The 21,075-nt window shown below is 46.8% G+C and overlaps 1 long non-coding RNA gene across 1 annotated transcript; it reads left to right on the top strand.

The window, feature by feature from the left end:
* Positions 1–12,766: 12,766 nt before the first annotated feature.
* Positions 12,767–19,423, top strand: LOC141277216 (uncharacterized). The gene is made up of 3 exons (XR_012328253.1): positions 12,767–13,033; positions 18,592–18,733; positions 19,304–19,423. It is a non-coding gene; the product is annotated as an uncharacterized lncRNA (long non-coding RNA).
* The last annotated feature ends 1,652 nt before the right edge of the window (positions 19,424–21,075 follow it).

The following is a 21,075-nucleotide window of genomic DNA, read 5'->3' as shown; positions in this document are numbered from 1 at the left end:
TGCCACTGGCGATCTAGGACTTCAGCAGGTCACTCATTCATTCATTCACTCATTCAACAAGTCTACAGTGGCAGCTGTGTGATGCATGGGGGACACAGAGGTAAAGAGCACAGTTAAAAGTCCCTTAGGAGTGAATGATCTAGGCTAGGATAAGGCAGAAGGTTATATTATCACATGAATAAATGCAAATTTGTTCATCTGGGATGAGAGCTACAGAGGAAAGCAACCTAGTGCTTTGGGACCCCATAGGGAAGAAAGACCTGGTCAGAAAAGTCAGGAGAACTTCTGCGAGGAAGAGAAACTGGCTCTGAGATCTGGATCATGAGAAGAACTCGCTGCATGAGGGAGAGATGGGAAAGGAGAAACGCTCCTGGTGGAGGGAACTGCAGGTGCAAAGGCCCTGTGGCAGAGAGAACATGGCAGAGGCAAGGGCCTCAAGAGGCTGGGGTGGCTGGAGTACACAGTGTGGGAATGGGCCTGGAGAATCAGCAGGGGCCTCACTAGACTGGGCCTTGCTGGCCCTGTTAAGGCCATGGAAGGGATTGGTTTTCGTGCTGGTGTGCACTGGGAATTTAATGTGCTGGTGTGCACTGGGAATCCCTGAGAGGGGAATGTGGTAGGCAACATTTCTCAGATGTGTTTCTCTATTGGGCTACTGAGAAACTATTGAACGGTTTTAAGCGTGCAGATGGGAGAGGAAGGTAAACATGGAGAGAGGTCTGTGACACACCCATTTGTGTTTGGCAAAGATCACAGTGACCCAAACTCATCTCTTCGTGTCAGAGCTTTGAAAAAGGGCTGGGTGTTTCCAACATGGAAGTCACAAGGGTGAGACTCTGGGTACATGGAGCCTAGGAGAAAACCCAAGTAGGAAAACAATCAATTATCTAAGCAGTTTTGTGGGTGCCTTCATGTTTAGGCACAAAATCTAGCAGACTGGGAACACAGTGGTGGGGTACGCAGGACCGCACTTAATAGCCTTTAGGGTAGAGCCTTGCTCTCCTGTAGCAACAGAAGTTCACCCTAATGACCCCAAGGCTATCCAGAAAAGATAAAACTACAGTGAGTATTATTTGTTTTGGAAAATAATGAACAACGTATTACATTGCAGGTGTATCCCCCCACTCCCAGTGATGGTTAAAATAAGAGAGAAATTGGTGCTAAAGGAATACATCACATGACCTCTAAAACGTCCCATCATGACCTGTCCTTTGAGCAGATAGCCAAGCCTGATTGTACTACAAGCATACTGATTAACTCAAGAGATTCTTAACTAGCAGCAATGAAGTGGAATGCTCCTGTAACAAAGATCTGAACAGGTGGAAGTGGCTTCGGCATTGAATCACAGATAAAAGCTGGAAGAATTTTGAGGCACAGGAGAGAAAAAGCCCACATCGTCTTAATCGGACTGTTGGTAGAAATATGGACATTCGAATCCCTTCTGGTGAGGGTTCAGAAGAGGAGAAACATACAAAGGAGAAGGCCGTATGAAAACAGAGATTGGAGAGATGCAGCCACAAGCCAAGGAATGCTGGCAGCCTCCAGAGCTGGAAGAGGCAAGGAAAGGATTCTCCCCTAGAGCCTCCGGAGGGAGTAGGGTCCTGCCCACACTTTAATCTCAGCCTAATGATACTAGGTTTAGACTTTGGCCTCCAAAACTTGAGAGAATAAATTTCTGTTGTTTTTGAGCCAGCAACTTTGTGGTAATTTGTTACACCAGCCAAAGGGAACGAATACATTCTGAGTAACATTTACTTCATATTCCACAAACATCCGTGATTTCACATTGCTGGTGCATTCTCATCCTTCTTAGCTCAGACGGATAGGTACCTCCTGAACTGGGGCTCCCCAGCGCCCCCTAGCCCGATCAATTAACCTGTTTGTTAACCTCCAACACACTTAAACTCTCAAGCCTAAATTCTTTCCTTAGTTTGTGTACTTGTATTTCGTCTGCCTTCCACCCATTAAAATATGAGCTCCAGGCAATCAGGGACCGTGGCATCCTGTTCCCCGCTAAACCCTCAACACCTAGCAGAAGCCTGGAGCGGAGTGAACATTCCTTGAAAAGTTTGCTGAATGAATAAACGACCTTTCGCAGTATCCTGGAGGCCCCCTGAGTTTGACTGGTATTAATAAGACTGGTCCTCTCGCTTGCCTCCATCAACAGGTATTGATGGTTATTTAAATTCTTATTCTGGATCCTTAGTCCATCCCAGGATGTGAAGCTGTTTAATATTCATTCATTCATTCACTCATTCAATAAATATTTATTTATTCGGGCTTATTATGTGTGAGGCAGTCCACTGATGATTCCTAATTGGGCTATTTTTTTCCCCTGTTGAATTTCAATTGAGAAAGAAAAGCAATTGCAGCATTTTTCAAGGCAAAACAAGCCATATAACAACCACAAACCGCAAACAACAAAACAATCTTTCATGAGGCTAATTAGTCCTAAGCCTTAAAAAAAATAATAATTGCCGATTCTGGAGCAGTCTTTGAAGGCTTTTTGCACTGAATAGTAATCAGGAAACTTCAGCCTTCACAAGGCAAGGGCTCAGAGCAAAACAAGGCACTTTAGGCTTGTGTACTTTCTGTAACTCTGATTTGACTGAATTTTCTTCCGATAAGGAAATTTTAAGGACATTGATGGGCAAGGGAAGCACATTCATTGCACACACTGATTCTTTCAACAGACTTCATGATATACAACCAGTCTCATAATCAGAAGTGTTTCTTTCTGTTTAAAACCCAGAAGGGTAGCTGACATCTTTTATCAAAAAGACAGACAATTCTTATCCCCTGACAATTCCAGATTATGGATCCCAGGAGGCTCTCCTTACACTGGTATTTTATCACTGGAATCAGAGCGACTGCTGTTTATTTGCTGAACTTCCACGTAGTTTTCAAGGTGTTGCCAGCAGGGCCTGGGCTGACAGTGACACGTGTTATTGTCACATTGCTAGATCTGAAAGAAAACACCAGATAAATAAATATCAGTGTTTCCTTGGATCTCTTTTTGCTATCATGGGCACCGGAGGCACTGGCATTTGTTAATCCACATATCTTCCCTGTTTAGTGAGGCAATGTTTCCTTTCATCTACTGGAGTCGGGGAGGAAGGTGGCGGCCCAGGCTCGCAGCCTGGCATGGACCGGCACAGCCATTTGATCTGGGCGAGGGGCAGAGGGGAAGATGGCCTCTGGATAAAGTTCCATCCACCGAGAGGGGCGGAGTCTGGCTGTAGGACTGTCTTCTTACGCCTCCCTCACGTGGGTAGGTTACCTTGCAGTGCGCTCAGAATCAGGTGACGTGAGCTGGGGTCCCAGTCGGACAGGCTGCTTAACCTCCAAGCCTCTGCTTCTCTGTCTGTAGAACTGGATCCTGGGACCCTCTGCTGTCCCTCCTAGGTTGCTGAGACACCCACAGAAGAGGGAGGTGCCCACCTCCAGCCAGGCAGACTCCTCATTTCCCCCAGACCCTCTGCTTCCTCCCCACTCTGCCCTGTTCTCTCCTCTGGGTCACATCTCCCTCTGCCTTTTGCCTTTTTTTAGATCTCCTTATCCTAGATCAAGGGATGACGTCAACAACCTACGGCCCGTGGGCCACGTCTGGCCTGCTGCCTGATTTTGGAAATACAGTTTTCCTGGAACGCAGCCATGCCTGTTCATTTACATAGTGTCTGTGGCTGCCTTTGTGCTGGCAGTGGCAGAGCTGAGTAGTTGCAACACAGAGCGTATGGCCCACAAAGCCGAAAATCTGTACTATCTGGCCCTTCACAGAAGTTTGTCTGTTCTCTGTGCTCTCCTAGACTTCAATCACTCTGATCCCACTCATCCTTGAAGATCCAGCTTGAGCTCTTGATCTGCTTGGCATCCTGTGGCTTGTTCATAGGTTTTCTATGCAAAAAGTTTCCCATGATCAAATACATTTGGGAAATCCTAAGTTAAAAACCGTAAGCAGCCTTCTTTACGAACTGCGGAACTTATCAGTGCATTTAATGTGCTGGTGTGCTCTGGGAATCCCTGAGAGGGGAATGTGGTAGGCAACACTTCTCAGATGTGTTTCTCTATTGGGCTACTGAGTGTTGAAGAGCTTGACCCATCTTCTCTAATTATTCTGTCTCTCTGGGTGATGCGATCTGCTAGTATATCTTTAGAATATATTGTGTTTTTATCTGAAATGTACATTTTTAGCCTGGATCTCTCCCCTGGACTCCAGACACTGCACTCCCTTTACAACTGTCTAACAGACACCTTAGACTTACAGTGCTCCAAATGCACCTGTTCGTCTCCCATCATTATCCTCCTTAGGAAGTGGCAACTCCATTCAGCAGTTACTGGGGCCAAAAATCTAGCACTCTTCTTGACTCCCTTCATATTCTCACACTCTTTCTCTAATCCATCAGCATGACTGCCCTCTGTAAATTCAAAAGACATCCTGTATAGGACCACTTCTCACCAACTGCACAGTGACCAGCCAGCCCCAAGCCACCAACATCTGTTGGCTGGATTCCTGCAACAGCCTACAAATTGGGCTCTCTGCTTCTGTTCTTGCCCTCTCTGGTTCATCCTCTGCACAGCAGACAGAGTGATCCTTCTGAAACTCTAGTCCAATCACTTATTTCCCTGGCTTAAAATACTTTAAGGGAAATATTTCTGTTCCAACTAGAATAAAATACAAACTTCTCCAGTGGCTTTCCAGGTCCTGGATAACCAGGCCTTCACCTACGTCTCCCTCTGGCCTAATTTACCCGCAAACCCAGTAACCCCAGGGCCTTTGCACATGTTAATCTTTCTTCTAGGAAAGCTCATTGTCATTCCATTTCCCTCCCCCATCTTTTCAAGGCCTCTTCTGACTCTTCATTGTCATCTAGGTCATTAGACTCTCAGAAAGGCCCTTACTGATCAAACCAAAGAATACCCAATTTCATTGTATCAAGTTATTCTAGCTTATTATCTTCATAGCTCTTACGAAACCCCAGATTATCTTATCTATTGTTTTCATGCTTATTTCCTGTCTTCCACTGGGTACAAGCTTCATGAGGGGGAGAACCAAGCCTGTGTTTCCTTTTCCACCACGAGGGATCCAGAGCCTAGGACAGTCCAAGGCACACAGTGGCTGTTTGACAGTCACCGCTTGTTGACAGACTGACCCATAATCTGCTTAATCCTCAGAGCACCCTGTGTATTAGCATTTAGATTATTGTTATAACAACAAGCTAGAACATCCGACATTCGTTGAGGGCTACTTGCCAGGCACTGTGCTAAGTGCTTTTCTCTGGTTATTTCATGCCGTTCTTCCAATTAACCTATAGAGCCTATGAGCAGGTACCATTTTTATTTCCATTTCACAGGTGAGGAAACTGAGGCACAGGGCAACTAAGTTGCTTGCCTAAGATTGCACATCTGGTCATTGACGGGGCCTGGACACTGACCTGGATCTGATTCCAGATCTGTGACTATGGGCAACATTGGGACTGCAGCTGCCACATTACAGGGATTGGCATTTGAGCCTCTAGGAATAAGGTTTACAGGGGGCTGAGAGCATCACAACCAGGTTCGTCTCTGACTGTGGCTTCTGATTTGAGCAGGGGCTTCACTGTCTTACGTGCACATTACTTGGAATGTTACTTAGTCGGATCAAGAAACTGTAGAGCACAGGGAACTATATTTAATATCCTGTGGTAAACCATAATGGAAAAGAATATGAAAAAGAATGTCTATATGTATACCTGAATCGCTTTGCTATACAGCAGAAATTAACACAGCATTGTAAATCAACTATACTTCAATAAAATAAATTTTTAAACCCTTAATCTCATCAGGAACAGCCAGGTGTGTGTTTCACCTCGCATAAAAATTAGTTCTACCCTATCTATCATTCATGAGCTAATAGTTATAAAGCGCTTACAACAGTGCTGGCCCGTAATAAACGCTTTATAATTTTTTGTTAAATAAATAGCTATATGTAGCTTAAGGGCTTTGTCCTTGACCGCAGGGGTGAGCAAAATCACTGACTCTCTGTGTCATCCCTCTTTCCTGCTCAGGTAGTGATTACAGGTGGCGCACCTGCGTGACATTAAGTACCGTGGAATCACAGAGTCGTTCCCTCCCTCGCAGTTAACCTGGCCCGACTTTAACACCTCTCCAACACCTAGCAGAGAGTTCTCTGGGACTAACCCAAAGCCCAAAGCCTTTGGCAGGAGCAAGGATATCTCAGGCATGTAAGAGCCTTGCTTTGTATAAGGTTGCTGACGCAGTATTTGCAAACGAAACACAATACCATTGTGTCTGTTTAAATCTTGAGATTTTTATTATTATGGTAAAGTTTGCTTTATAGCAAGGGATACTGCCTTTTCATTATAGTAGTGACTTCAAGTTTTCTTTCAAAATGAATAGAAGTTAAAATTTAGTTTAAAGCACACATTTACCATATGACTCAGCAATTCCATTCCTAGGTATTTACCCAATAGAAGTGAAAGTCTGTGTTACATGCAAATGTTCTTAGCAGTAACTGTTCATAATAGCCTCAAATTGGAAACAATCCAAACGTCCATCAACAGGTGAACAGATAAAGGAACGGTGGCAACTCCATACAAAGGAGAACTACTCAATAATAAAAAGGAACAAGATATCAAGGCACACAACAGCATGATGAGTTTCAAAAGCATTGTGTTAAGTGAGAGAAGTCAGAAACAAAAGACTGTGTACTCTGTGCTTCCACTTCTAAAATTTTCTCAGAAAAGGCAAATTGTTGAAGCGGTAAACCAGCGCTAGAGCCCTGGAATGGGGGAGAGGATGGATGTGAAGGGGCCCGAGAGCACTTTTAGGATGATGGAAAAGGTCTGTATCTTGACCTAGAGATGGTTCCATGAGTATCTAAGTTTGTCAGAACTCCTGGCATGGGCACAAAGGGGGTGCATTTTATTGTCCGTAAAGCATTCCTCGCTTAAGTTGATTAAGAGTATAAAGGAAAAAGAGGCAAATAATAAAATAGGTGTTGTATGAAAAGGTAGAACTTGTGAAGGTGGCCAAGGGTTCGGAACTCCTGGACTAGTGCTCTGCTGCCCCGAGCAGGAGGTCTATTATTCTTCTTTTGTTCTTCTCCTGACTGTCATTAAAACATTCGTCAGTCATCTTTGTCACTTAGTGCAATTGCAATTTTAACTCTGTCACCTTTTCTTTTTTGGATTCTGGATTTCATATCTTGCTTAAGACACTGAAAAGGACTTCCTCACCCTAAAGGTATGAAGACTATTATCTCATATTATTCTCTAATGCTCCTGTAATTTAGCAAAATATGACATTTAAAAATTTTTATTTTTAATTGTGGTAAAATACACGTAGCATCAAATTGACCATTTTTAAAGGTACAGTTCAGAGACATTAAGTACACATGACTGTGAAATCATCGCCACCAGCTAGCCATCTCCAGAATGCTTTCGTCTTCCCAAACTGAAACTCTGTCCTCATTAAACAACTCCCCATTCCCCCCTCCTCCCAAACCCTGGCTACCACCATTCTATTCAATACTTTCTGACCTTATGAACTGGACTATTCTAGGTGCCTCACTCAAGTGGAATTGTTCAGCGTTTGTCCTTTTCTGACTGGCTTGTCTCACTTAACACAATGTTCATACCATTTATAAAACCGTGAGATTTTTAGTCGATCTGGAATGTAAGCTTGTGTGTATATGGTGTAGGTAATGATTTAATTTTATTCCTCCCAACAAATGGTTAACCAGTTTTCCCAGCACCATTTATGGAAGAGATCTTTCTTTGTCACAATCAGTTGGTAGCCACCTGCACTTTAACTGTATTCTGGGCATAAATGCCTCTCTTTGGGGACCCTCTTTTCTGTTCCCATGGTCTGTTTATTCCTAACACCATTGTGACTACTTCAGCTAAGAGCTGCCCCATCCCAAGTCCAGGGACCAGCTCAGGCTTAATGTCTTCCTGTCAGCCTTTCAGGTCCTCCCAAGGATTTGGGGCACCCTACTGTCTCCCTAACGCTCCCCCATGTCTCCCTTTCCCAAGGGAGCCTAGTGTGCAGGGTTATCAGTCCACGTATGGGTGAGAAAGCCTTTGGCCATGCGTGTCAGAGGGCACAGACCCCCCCCCAACCCAGAGACTTAAGCACCCCTATCTGCTGCAGGGCTGGGGTCACAAGGAGGTCGGCCACTGCCCTTGCCTCAGAAGGATCTGGTGGGGGACATAGGTGCTCGGGATGGTTTAATTGCTGTGCCTGCACTGGAACTTTACCATGACCCAGTTGACTGTCAGGCAGACTTCAAGATAAGGCAAGTTAATCTTGGGTCCCCTCCAAGGACATTTGGTGCTACATGCAAAACCGAATCCTTTCGAAGTTCATTTCTGAGGAGACCCTGGAGGCGGTGGTAGAATGCTCCCTGAATTTCTACAAAGAGAGTGTGGCAATCCTGCCGGGGTCACCTCTCTGAGGCGGTGAGAGGACACGGAGGGAGCAGAACCCAGGCCCATCCGGGCAGGGCTGGTTAGCAGGTGTGCGGGCCCACAGACTTTCCGTGACTACCTGTTGGGCTGTGTCAAGCCCTTGGACTGTGTTAAGTCCTTGGCCCACGAGATCCGGGCACTTCAGACTGCTTTCTTGGGGCCAGAGGTGTGGGCAGAGAGTGGGAAAGGCTAATGCTTTTATGAATCTCTTGCTGTCTAATGTCAAATGAGTCAGGTCATGCCTGCCAACGAGCTCCCTCTAGGTCTCTGGTAGGAGGCAAGAAGCTGGGCCAAGGGAGCAGAGACAAGCTGGGGCAGCATCCTCTTTCCCCACCCCTGCCTACCTCTGAGCACCAGGGAGGCCACCTGGAGAGCCTGGCTGAATTTCATAAAAGCCCCTTGGGCACCAGAATGGGCTGCGTTAGAGGAGATGCTGGGATCGTGGGCACAGCAGGCCAGCTCTGCCAGGAGTCAGCAGGAAGGCAGACTGACAAAATCAGCTAGAAGTTCTGTGTTCCCCAAGCTACAAGCATTCTCATGCCACCTTCCCAGGTTTCCTGCACGGGTCTTAACATTTTACACACACACACACACACACACACACACACACACACGTTCATAAATACCTAGAGACAAATGACAAGGAAAACACGATGATCCAAAACCTATGGGATGCAGCAAAAGCAGTTCTAAGAGGGAAGTTTATAGTGATACAAGCCGACCTCAGGAAACCAGAAAGATCTCAAATAAGCAACCTAACCTTACACCTAAAGGAACTAGAGAAAGAAGAACAAACAAAACCCAAAGTTAGTAGAAGGAAAGAAATCATAAAGAATCAGGGCAGAAATAAATGAAATAGAAACTAAAAACAAAAACAATAGAAAAGATCAATGAAACTAAAAGCTGGTTCTTTGAAAAGATAAACAAACTTGATAAACTTGATAAACAAACTTGATAAAAAAAAAAAAAAAAAAAAAAAGGGAGAGGGCCCAAATCAGTTAAATCAAAAATGAAAAAGTAGAAGTTACAAGTGACACCACAGAAATACAAAGGATCATAAGAGATTACTATGAGCAACTGTATGCCAACATAGAAGAAATGGACAAATTCTTAGAAAGGTACAATCTCCCAAGACTGAACCAGGAAGAAATAGAAAAGAGGAATATATTCAAATGTTTTTTTTTTTTTCTTGCGGTACGCGGGCCTCTCACTGCTGTGGCCTCTCCCGTTGCGGAGCACAGGCTCCGGACGCGCAGGCTCAGCGGCCATGGCTCACGGGCCCAGCCGCTCCGCGGCATGTGGGATCTTCCCGGACCAGGGCACGAACCCACGTCCCCTGCATCGGCAGGTGGACTCTCAACCACTGTGCCGCCAGGGAAGCCCTCAAGTGCTTTTTTAACGTAAGTAAATTTAACATTTTTATAAGCAATCATATCTGTGATATAGTAATAATCAGTATCACTCAGAGAACACTTACGATATGCCAGGCATGGCTGGGAGTGCTTTAAATATATTGACCTAGTCAATATCAACTTTCATTTCCCCCCATTTAGCACATGAGGTTGCTGAAGCACGGAGAGGTAAGCCTAGTCACTTGCCCAAGGTCGTGCTCATAGGCTGCCTCTCAAATCATGGACCAAATATGGGCCACGCTGATTTTTTTCCCCAAGTCACATTAATGAATCCCCAAGAATATATATATGTATGTATATCTCGAAGTAAGAAATGTTCACCATTATATCAGCTGGTTCTTTCTGCAAACCCCCAGTTCATGGACATCCACTAAAGCACGGCTCTTCTGGGAGGGATAATGCCTGTTCCCAGTCAATGCTGGAGCTGGGATGGCTCCTTCCCGTGGACGATGAGACCAGCAAGACCACCATCCTCCCGACACACCCTGCCCACCCTGGCTCTGTCAGCTCCATATACGCTTATACCCAGTGGCTACTTCCCAGCCACCACAGGGATCTGGGCTGAGTGTGCTGGGCGGGAGGCTAGGAGGAAAGAAAAGTCTGAGGTCCATTCGCCACGGAGAATCCTGCAGAGCCTAGCAACTCACTCCCCATTGTTTAGGTGCAAAAATCACCCAATTCTGTCATGGTCACTTTCCTGCTGTCTGGTTCGAAATCAAGCACCTGGCCTTGCTTACTGCTGAGTGTGTCTCCATTAAGCTGGCGAGTAGGAAGTTCAAAGTCAGGCTCCAGGGCAGCCCACATGGCGGGGAGTGTGGTCTTCAGCTTCAGGCACAGAGATTTATGGCCTGTTTAGTGGTTTTCATGGCAAGTTACAGCATCATCTGTGGCATCATGACCACCTTGGGGCATCTTCTGGGAGAGCCGGACAGCTCTTGGGGAAGACCTGGGGCATGTCCCCATGTCCTTAGCTGTGCCCTGAGATCCTTCAGCATGTTAGAGTGGATACGTTTGGGAAATGGTTTCAGCATCTCCTGAAAGTGGCAGGTCCCGTGGAAAAAGAATGGGCTTTTTCTCCAGGTCTTGGCCTGTGGCCGCCATCCTCTCTGAGAGCTTGGGCATCCGGGCCAATGTTCCTGAGGCTGAGACTCTGCCGTGGAGCCAGCTGTGGAACATTCCCCGGTTCTGCCCTCTCCCTCAGCTCTGGATAACTATACTCTTTTGAACAAGTGGCTCTGGATTCAAATCCTGCTGCTTCTCCTAACCAGCTGGGTGGCCTGGGCAAGTCTCTTCACCTCCTTAAAGGCCAGTTTCCTAATCTGTAAAACAGGGATAACAGTTCCTATTTGCAGCAACACTGGGAGGATGGAATGGGTTAAGGGATGAAAAGTGCTTTTCCCCTAGAAGCTGCCCAGGAGGTGCTGGCTGGTGGTGCTGTGGGCGTGCCTCTTTGTTGGTTGCTTTCTTGTTTTCACTCCAATATTTCCAGAACCTCTTCTCCGTGACGGGCTCCGTGTTACATGGAATTCTGTGGCAACAGATGGAGGCAGTTCCAGCTCTCGTGGACCTAAATGCCTGTTTTCCCTGGTTCTGAATGACTCATTTTTACGTCTCCTAGAGACAGCATCTTCTAAACCTTTGGAGGGAAGGTCACAATCCCCTGCAAAAGTCAGATATAAGCTACCCCCATTCGGCAGACAAATCAGGGGGTCTTTGTGTCCCCAGCCACTCTCTCCATTCTCCTTAGTGCCTCTTAGCGTCCCCTAAAGATGGAGTGGAAAAGAGAAAGGTACCCTCAGCGAGTTATGCCCATCCTAATTTCCCCTTCCCAGCTCCCTTGGATGCCCTTGAAATGGTGTGAAACACTTCCTTTAAAAGCCCAGTTATTTACACTGACAGTATTTACTTTTAACCTCCCGTGGCTGAGTCAATATCATTTTTCCTCCTCTCCTTCGTTCCCTTGGCTCCAAAAGCCAGCATCTTTATGAAACCCACCTATCTCTTTATCACGTTGTGGCCTTTTAAATTTCACCTGCTCTGGGAATTAAATTACAGAGGCCGTGGAGCTCCAGGAGAGGCCATTGTTTAGGTCTATGTATTTGCTTCTGCCTCCCATGGACGCCCATCTTCTCTCTTGGCATAGTTTCAGCCTCCAGTGTTCTAGGTGGACCCCAGCTGCAACCCTTGCCCTTTTTTTCCTAAGTACTCCTCCCTACCTGTGACCTGAAGCATTGACCCAACCGACGTGGGAGGGTGGGAATTTTTATCAAACCTGTGACCACCAGGGAGTTTCTGAACAGACTGTGACTGCAGGAAACAACTCTCTTATCTGCTCTCCTAATCACTACCCAGGTGAGTCTTTTGGGCTACGCCCTGCCACAGGGCACCCTGTACCCAGAAGTGAGCTTCCAGGCATGGGCTGCGTTCAACAAACCGATTCGTTCATTCCTATCTCTAATCAGATGCCATGGGCAGAGGAGAGTGATAACACCTTCTCTGTTTTGCAATCGTGGACATGACCGAAATGGGAGATAAATCAAGGGAGAGGTATGGGGCAGACTTGAACCTGCTCCCCAGACACCAGTGAGGACAAACGACGGATTTTTCTTGTTGAACTACGTGTATCTCCATCCCTTGGCTTTGCTGATCCTCCCGTAATTCTCTGAGCTGCCCCGGCCCCCTCAGGAGCAACACCCAGCATTTAGCAGCCAACTGGGTGATGAAGATCTGGCTGGATGGTGATGGCCCTCATATACCAGCTTAGGGCCTTCCTGATTCTGCAGAACTTCCCTTGGGTCCCTGGCCTGTCCTGGAGTGGAGGGAACCTACCGTTCCCCTTTGGGCAGTTCCTTCTGCCAAGAAATATGGTCTCGGCAAACTGGTTTTTGTTGGCACACCCTTCTCTCCCTCTCTCTTTCTCTTTTCCTCCCCCACAGAGCTTCTCAAAGCCTCAGTCCTTGTCTGGCCAGTTCATCCCTGGGTCTGCAGAGCCTGGCATTGCGGCCACCCAGCATATTCTTGGCCTGAGACCAATGTCGAATGAATCAATGCTGAAGAACGAGTGCACCCAGCACCCACCCCCCGGGAAATGACAGTTCGATTTGCAAGGCTACTTTCTATCTTACCTGCCTCCTCACTAGACCTAAGAAAAAGGTACAATTTATAAGCTGGAAGGAAATGGACCAGTTTGATCCTGAAGTGTGGGTACAGCTGTTGCCGTGAGTGGAGACCGTGAGGCCATGAGTGCTGGCACCTGTAGATGCCTACAGGAAGCTCTGTAGAGCACAGTGCATTTAATGCCAGTCTGTAGAATTAAAGGGGCAGCAGTGTCGGTGAGAGGGGAAGGGGACACAGCTGGAAGGCTGGGCCATGGGTGAGGGGATGATCTCTTTAGGGTTACGTCAAAAGTTCAGCCAGAGTGACTTTTCTAAATACTAGGAGGGAGGGGAGGGGAGTAGATATAAAATAGTATGTATATATGGTATATATCTAACCATACCAATATGCATTGTTTTTTTACAATATATGCGACTGCTATGTTCTGAGTGTTGTGTCCTCCTTAAAATTCATATGCTGAAATCCCAACTCCCAATGTTATGGTATTAGGAGATAGGGCCTTTGGAGGTGCATGGGTCACGAGGGTGGAACCCTCATGAATGAGATTAGTGCCCTTATAAAAGAGAACCCACCATATGAGAACACAGTGAGAAGTCTGCCATACAGAAGAGGGCCTTCACCTGATCATGCTGGCACTCTGATCTCAGACTTCCAGTCTCCAGGACTATGAGAAATACATTTCTGTTGTTTTTAAGCACTGCCCCCCACCAAGTCTACAGTATTTTGTTATGCCAGTTTTGTTATGAAACAATGGACATTTTCTGCACTATTAATTGCTATGGTGGGTCTACTGGTCAGAGTCCCAGTAGGACATAGATAGCAACTCTGATGGTTCAAGGGTCCTCAATGAAGGGCCTGCATTCAGGGACATTAAGGGTATGATCAAGGGATGAAAAGCCCCAGAGGCTAGCTGGGGAGCAGGATGCTGTTACTAACTCTAGACCTGAAAGAGTAGGGGAGGCATGGGGACATCGGAGCTCTGCTAAGGCGGGGTCCACTGAGCAGACTGGTGCTGCCTGCCAGAGCTGTAGCCTTGGAGTGACATGGCCAGAGCCAGAAATCACACCCCAAAGCAAGAAGAGAGCAGGGAATAGATATTCTGTCCTCTTCTCTTCCCGATCTTTTGTCATGGCCTCACATTGGCCAGCTGGGAGCCAGAGAGCATGGACACCTGAGGTCAGCCCCATGGAACACAGGGCAGGGCAAAGAAGGAGGAAAATGGATGTGGGGGTGGGGAAAGTGGGGGTAACAGAACAGTTGGGTCAGCAGTCAAGACCTTGCCTGGCCTTGGAACCAAAGTCCACATTGGCTGTGTGAGTGATGCTGCCAGCTGCCCTCTTTTGTGGGCATCTCTCCAGGTGACATTTGTACCACATAACAGGTGCCTGATTAGTTCTTCTAACCTATTACCTATTAAGTCTAACCAATTATCTATTACATTAGCTACTTGGATTCATCATCTAATTTAATTTTAATGCAGTGCCTGGTATATAGAAGATGCTCAATAAATATCTCTTAGACAATGAGTGAATGAATAAACTAATAAATAAGTAAGCTGATGAATGAATATGAATCACGTGGGTACTATGAAGTCAGACAGGAAAAGAAACTTAGCACAGGGAACTATATTCAATATCCTATAATAAATCATAATGGAAAGAAACATGAAAAAGAATAATAAATAAATAAAATAGAAAATGTTTTCAAAAAGAGAGAGAGAAACTTGGGTTCTGAGAGGTTAATGGTTCAGCCCAGTGTGCTCGGCCACTCAACGTATTCCCCAAATGTTTACTGAATACTCACTATGTCCTGGGCATGTTTATCTTTGACTGGAGGGGACAAACACATCAACGTGTGTTTGCTGTGTAATAGCTAAGTGCTACAGAGACAAATACAACAACAGAGAGGATGGGGGGCTCTGGGGATGGGGTGTGCTTTTCTAGCGTGTGGTCAGGGATGGCCCCTCTGGTATGGAGAGATACTGGAGGCTGGATCTGAAGGAGGTCTCTCTGGAGCTCTCTGGGATAACAGCATTCCTGGAGGAGGAAAGTGAGTGCAAAGGCTCTGAGACAGGAATGTGTTTGGGGCATTTGGGGAAAAGTGAGACCGGTGTGGCTGGGGCAGAATGTAACTGCCACCCATCCAGCCAGATAGACGGATGTTCTAAAACGTCAGTCTGACCCCACCCTTCCTCCAGTGGCTTCCCGCAGTACTTGGGAATGGGAATATCCTGCCCATCTCCCTCCATGGCTCCTTCCCACGATGTACTCCAGTCACCTTTGTAACCTGGTTCCTCCCACCTCCGGGCCTTTTCTCTTGCTGTTCCCTCTGCCTGGAACACTTATCCTGGCTCTTTGGCTGTCACTCCAAAGAAGGCCATTCCCAGGTACCCTTGTCTATCATGTCACCCTTTTAATTTCCTTCATAATTGACGTTATTATCTCCCATCATCAAACTTATATGTGTGCCTGCCAAGTTATTGTGTCAACCCGTGAGCCTCTTACGGGTGCTCCAGCATGTGCCCCGCTGTGAGCTTCCTGAAGGCAGGCACCTCGTCAGCTTGTTCTTCATAGGGTCTCCTGTGCCTGGAACAGTGCCTGGCGCATGGTGGGTCCTCAGTAAATAGTTGTTGAATAATGAATGAATGAATGAATGAATCAGTGAGTAAACTTTGTTTGAGACCCCAGAGTGGGACTCAGAAGAACATAATCTGGGGCTTCCCTGGTGACGCAGTGGTTAAGAATCCGCCTGCCAACGCAGGGGACACGGGTTCGAGCCCTGATCCGGGAAGATCCCACATGCCGCGGAGGAACTAAGCCCAAGCGCCACAACTACCGAGCCTGTGCTCTAGAGCCGCGAGCCACAACTACTGAAGCTTGCGCGCCTGAGCCTGTGCTCTGCAACAAGAGAAGCCACCACAATGAGAAGTCCTCACACTGCAACAAAGAGTAGCCCCTGCTCCCCACAACTAGAGAAAGCCCGTGCACAGGAATGAAGGCCCAACACTGCCAAAAAAAAAAAAAAGTAATAAAAATAAATAAATAAAATAAATCTACTTAAAAAAAAAGAAGAATATAATCTTTCTTTCCTCAATCTTCTGACCCTGTAGGCTTTCTTGTGAGACCCTAGGTTTCCCTGGGGAGGGTTTAGAGAAGATATCCACACTGGCATCAGTGACCAGTAGAGAAGAGCTGTGGGGGTCCCAAGGAGAGTTCGGGGAAAGATTTCTTTTGCACTTGCCCCTTTCCTTCAAAAATACTTTCTGTGCAAGTTCTCCACAGTGCCAGGAGTTCCTGGAGTCCTGGCGGCAGCCCCCAAGGACCCAGTGTATCAGCTACACCATGGGATCTCCTGCCAGCACCCCACCCCTTGCTGAGTCATTTTCCCTTTTTTCTTTTGCGGTACGTGGGCTTCTCACTGTTGTGGACTCTCCCATTGCGGAGCACAGGCTCCGGACGCGCAGGCCCAGCGGCCACGGCTCACGGGCCCAGCCTCTCCGCGGCATGTGGGATCTTCCCGGACCGGGGCATGAACCTGTGTCCCCTCCATCGGCAGGCGGACTCTCAACCATTGCGCCACCAGGGAAGTCCTCATTTTCCCTTTGAATAAATGAATTAATGAACAGAAAACCACCTGCTTATAGAGCCTGGCTGACGTCAAAGTTGTGTTCTCAGCCTGGAGAGATTTGAGAAATACAGATTCTCTCACCTCCAGAGTGCTCAGATTCAAACATCTATGGACCCTTGTATGATTTTTACCAATTTCTTCTCTCCCAATCTAATTACTTAGGCAATACTTTGAAATGACTCCTGTTTTCTTTCTTATATGCCTAGTTTTGTATCCACTTACTCTGTGAAATAATATAAGCTTATTGTGCTGTCATGTTTGCTATAATACTCTTTAAAATACATAGACAGCTATAAAAATGGTGGGTAGTCCCTCCTGCACTACCCAGTGCCACCCTTGTACCACCAATAATGGAAGCATCTCATTGAGCAAACGCTGAACCGGAAATTTGGTTCTTGAGAACCTGCCTTTGGAAAAAGCATTTCCAGTGATTTTAATGTATATGGTCTGTGGACCATACTATGAGGAAATTATCCTGGGCCCCAGACTTAGCTTTTGGTGTGATGAGTAGTGTGTGTGTGTGTGCATGCAGTCCATATCCAGGTAGGTGTTTAATGTCTAATAAAACAAAGTCCTATCAGAATGCTGGTATAAAATGTAAAATAGATAGCTAGTGGGAAGAAGCTGCATTGCACAGGGAGATCAGCTCGGTGCTTTGTGACCACTTAGAGGGGTGGGATAGGGAGGGTGGGAGGGAGATGCAAGAGGGAGGGGATACAGGGATATATGTATACATATAGCTGATTCACTTTGTTATACAGCAGAAACTAGCACAACATTGTAAAGCAATTATACTCCAATAAAGATGTTAAAAAAAAGAATGCTGGTATCTGCCATGGTCACCATTATCTTATTGCTTTCTATTATGATGGCTTTTCTTTCCTTTAAATCTTCTAACCAGGTGGGCTTATAGATGGGGCAAGCATATTCCTTATCCTCATTTTACAGAGGAGGAAGGACACTGAGGCTGAAATTAAATGACTTGGCGGGGATCATTTCACAAAGACTCTGCAGTCCATCAGTTTCCCCTCTACTCATAGTAGCCAATATAATAATCTGCTGGTAGTGGAGGGAGGAGAGAGTTGAAAGGGAGAAACTCAGAAAATTTGCCCCACATGGAAGTGTATGAGAAAGAGAGAAAGATGGGAGATGAGAGAAATCATACATAAGGCTTTTGACCAAGTAGGGTTCAGCTTGTGTATTCCAGGAAAGGTGAAATGCCAAGAAAGCACACATGCTGAGAAAAAAGTACTGAGATGAAGATGGGCCGACATCAGCTTCTCTATGCTGGCCCCCAACTCTCTGCCTTTGGCAGCACATCTCAGCCTGGGGCCAAGCAAATACTCTCGAGGAGGCTAGGCCTTGGTATTTACACACAATCTCTGTTTTGGAAGTAATTAATCTTCGAATGTACGAGCCTCTTTGTGGTGGAAAGCGCGCGCTGACACTTTTGTGTAAACACCCAGCTTAGCATATTGACAAACTGGTGGCTGCTACTTTGATCCTAGGCTGTTGGCTCTGAAAAGGCAAGCCGGCTTTGGGCCACCCCACCAGGCACAAAGGCGGCTCTAATCCCTTCTACACTCGTCTCAGATCCATATTTAGAATTCGGAGTCTTTATTTTCTATATCCACTTAAGCTCTGCTTGGAGTTTGTTTAGTAACCTTCCTCCTTCTTTGCATTGGACGGTGACTCATAAGTTCGTTTTCTTAGCAAGGCATGCAGCAAAATTCCAAAGTAGCAAATGACCTGAATGAAAACCCTTAAACTCACATAGATTTAATCACTGCGGCAAATTGGAACCATTTGTGGTCAGGTTTTGATGGCGATCTATAAAGATTTCCCCCATGCCCCCCTCCACTTTCTTTTTAAGTGGCTTAGTTAAGGTTAGTGAGAAAAGGAGTCATCAATGCCAAGGTCCAGGGAGTGGGGGGAAGTGACTTCAGCCTTTTTTTTTTTTTTTTCAGCTTTTGGGGACATCTACAGTCACCCAAGGATCTTCGATGGCAAGGAGCAAACTCTGGCGGTAGCCAGCCATTCTCCCACACGTCCCGGTGGTCAGGGCTCTGCTAATCCAGAAAACAAGGAAGTCCGGTCACTTTCAGTGCTGTGAGTTTCCGCTGGAGGTTTGGGACCCTTTTAAGAAAATATTGTGTTTTGTGACTTTTGTCACCTCTAGTTATCCTAATAAGGCAAGGGAAAGGTCAGGACATTTTTTCACGAGCAGAGAGGCAATCGAACCTGATCTGCTATGATTTCTCCCTAAGCAAACCAAACAGATGAGCTTTAATGAGGACACGGGTCCACGACTGAGATTGACCCAGGGAGCACCACAAGGGCGTCAGATCTGTTTCTGATAAAATCGCCGTTGAGGTTTTGAAGAATGAATCAGAAAGGAAGTTCAATTCCATTTCATGACGGGGGCTGAACTAAATAGAAAGCTCGTCTGTAATTAAAGGGAAGCTTTAATTTTTTGTAGTTGTTCTGCAACATTTTTAGAAATTTCTAGAATTGGGATTGCTCTCAAGAATCAGTTTGTGGGGTTCCGTTTGCCTTCTCGAGAGCAGATGAGAAAGTGAATTTGCAGACTGTGGTAACACATTGTACTGCACAGATCACGGAAAAAGTTACCCAAGAGTGTCCTCCCCTCACCTCTTTTTTTTTTTTCTCCATCTCTAGCTTCTATGATTACAGTTGGAGAGAAAATTCCGGCTGAAAGAAATTTGATATTTATTTTCTGTGAACTTTAATAAAGAAAGTGGTGGGTTTGGGACCTTTTTGTAAGGCGCTTTGGACGAGTCAATTACAAAAAAATTTTTAATAGCACCTTTTGGCATAAAGCTGCCGGTGTATGATTTATGCGGCTGCTAAGAGGTTGTGCTGAGAGCCATCCCCAGCAGGTTGGCGAGAAACTTTGAAGAGGTTTGGACTCTGGGAACCCACTCTTCACAGGACCCGTGTTCACCCAGGCAGGCCTTTTAAAATGTTTAGTGCCCGAGACTTCGCTTGAAGTCTGTGTTTGTTTGGATTTGCGGAATCCCTTTCCTTTCTTCAACATTCTCAGATGTCCCTGCTTTAGGCCGAGTGATCAGCCGTAATCCACTCCAGCCCAGACCAGGAATAGTCCACTTTGCTCATAAGTATATAACGTAACTTCGACCCCAGGGCCTCCATCGTGAAATGGAATCCCAGACACTCTAAGATGTCTTGGGAGATAAGCGTGGCCCTAATCCCAGGGTCGCCCCAGCCCTGGCGGAGCGGGAGTTCACCTATACATCACGACATCATTATCAGCTGGGGACCCGAAACAGCCACAGCCCGCCACATTTTCCACAGGGCTTGGTGGTGTTAAGAAAATACCCTCCGGCTTCGTGTTATTTTAGGCTGAAACAAAAGTCGACATGAATGGCTGGGGAGCAGGGGGGAACAGAGGGGGCATTGTTCTCCCCGTGGCTGGGTGCTCAGAACTGGCCAGAAACTGGAATCCGACAAACGGAGAAGTAAATGCCATCCCGTACAAATGGGCTATCGCGTGTCCGGCGGGATCAATGGAGCACAGAGGGCGGCCAGGCCGGGGATTTTGCCAGTCCCTGGGTCATGGGAAGTTTGGTTTCCAGACGAGAGGCCAAAGGTGCCAATTAATTGGTGGTGGCGTGATGACTGACTCAGAGAGGAAGCCACCTGCTTGGGAGAGACGGAGAGGGGACCCCAAATACCACGCTGGGCTGGCTTTGTGGAGCGTGGGCGCAGGCGGGGCCAGGCGCTCTTCTAAGCCCCTCTAAAGAATTGTCCCATTTAATCTTCCCGGCAGCCCTAGGAGGCAGGTACTCTTCTCTGCCCCTTTTGCAGATGAGGAAACTGAGGCAGAGAGCCGCAACTTGCCCGAGGCGCCGCGTGTAAGAGCCGGGATCGAAAGCCATGCTGTCTGGCTCCAGAGCCCACCAGCCCACCACCCCTGCAGCTATGCCTGATCGTCTTATTCTCACTGTTGTTGCCCCTGTATTTTTATCCGTGGCACCTGGGCGGTGTAACAGATGCAGGCAGTACCCAACCCAGAACCCTTAGACCTTACCATGTCAGTGTAAGCTGGTGGCCCAACATCTTCTGACTGCCAGCATCCACACCTTTCTTTGGCTGTGGGAGTCTGCGCTGCCAATTGGCAAGATGGGCTGGAAGTGCCAGGAAATTAGCCTCCCCCAAGGCTGATGGCAGTGGGTGTATAAATACCCCAGCTCCCTTGCTGCTCTAAAGGGAACACTCAGACATGCGTGTTCTGCATGGCTGCCCAGAGCTCCCTACTGGGAATAAGCTCCAGCTGCCACAGTGGTACCTGGCTGGAAGATGCATGCCTTATTGGCTTCCTTCCCCTCCTTGACTCACTTCCCCACTGCTGTTTCCCGGGGTCACTTTCCTAATACCACCTTCAGTCAGATCCTTGTCTCTAGGGCTGC

The sequence above is a fragment of the Tursiops truncatus genome, chromosome 19 (genome assembly GCF_011762595.2).
Source record: "Tursiops truncatus isolate mTurTru1 chromosome 19, mTurTru1.mat.Y, whole genome shotgun sequence".
In the NCBI taxonomy this organism is placed as follows: Eukaryota; Metazoa; Chordata; class Mammalia; order Artiodactyla; family Delphinidae; genus Tursiops; species Tursiops truncatus.
The sequence above is the reverse complement of the archived record's forward strand: the minus strand, read 5'-3'. Positions and strand labels throughout refer to the sequence as shown.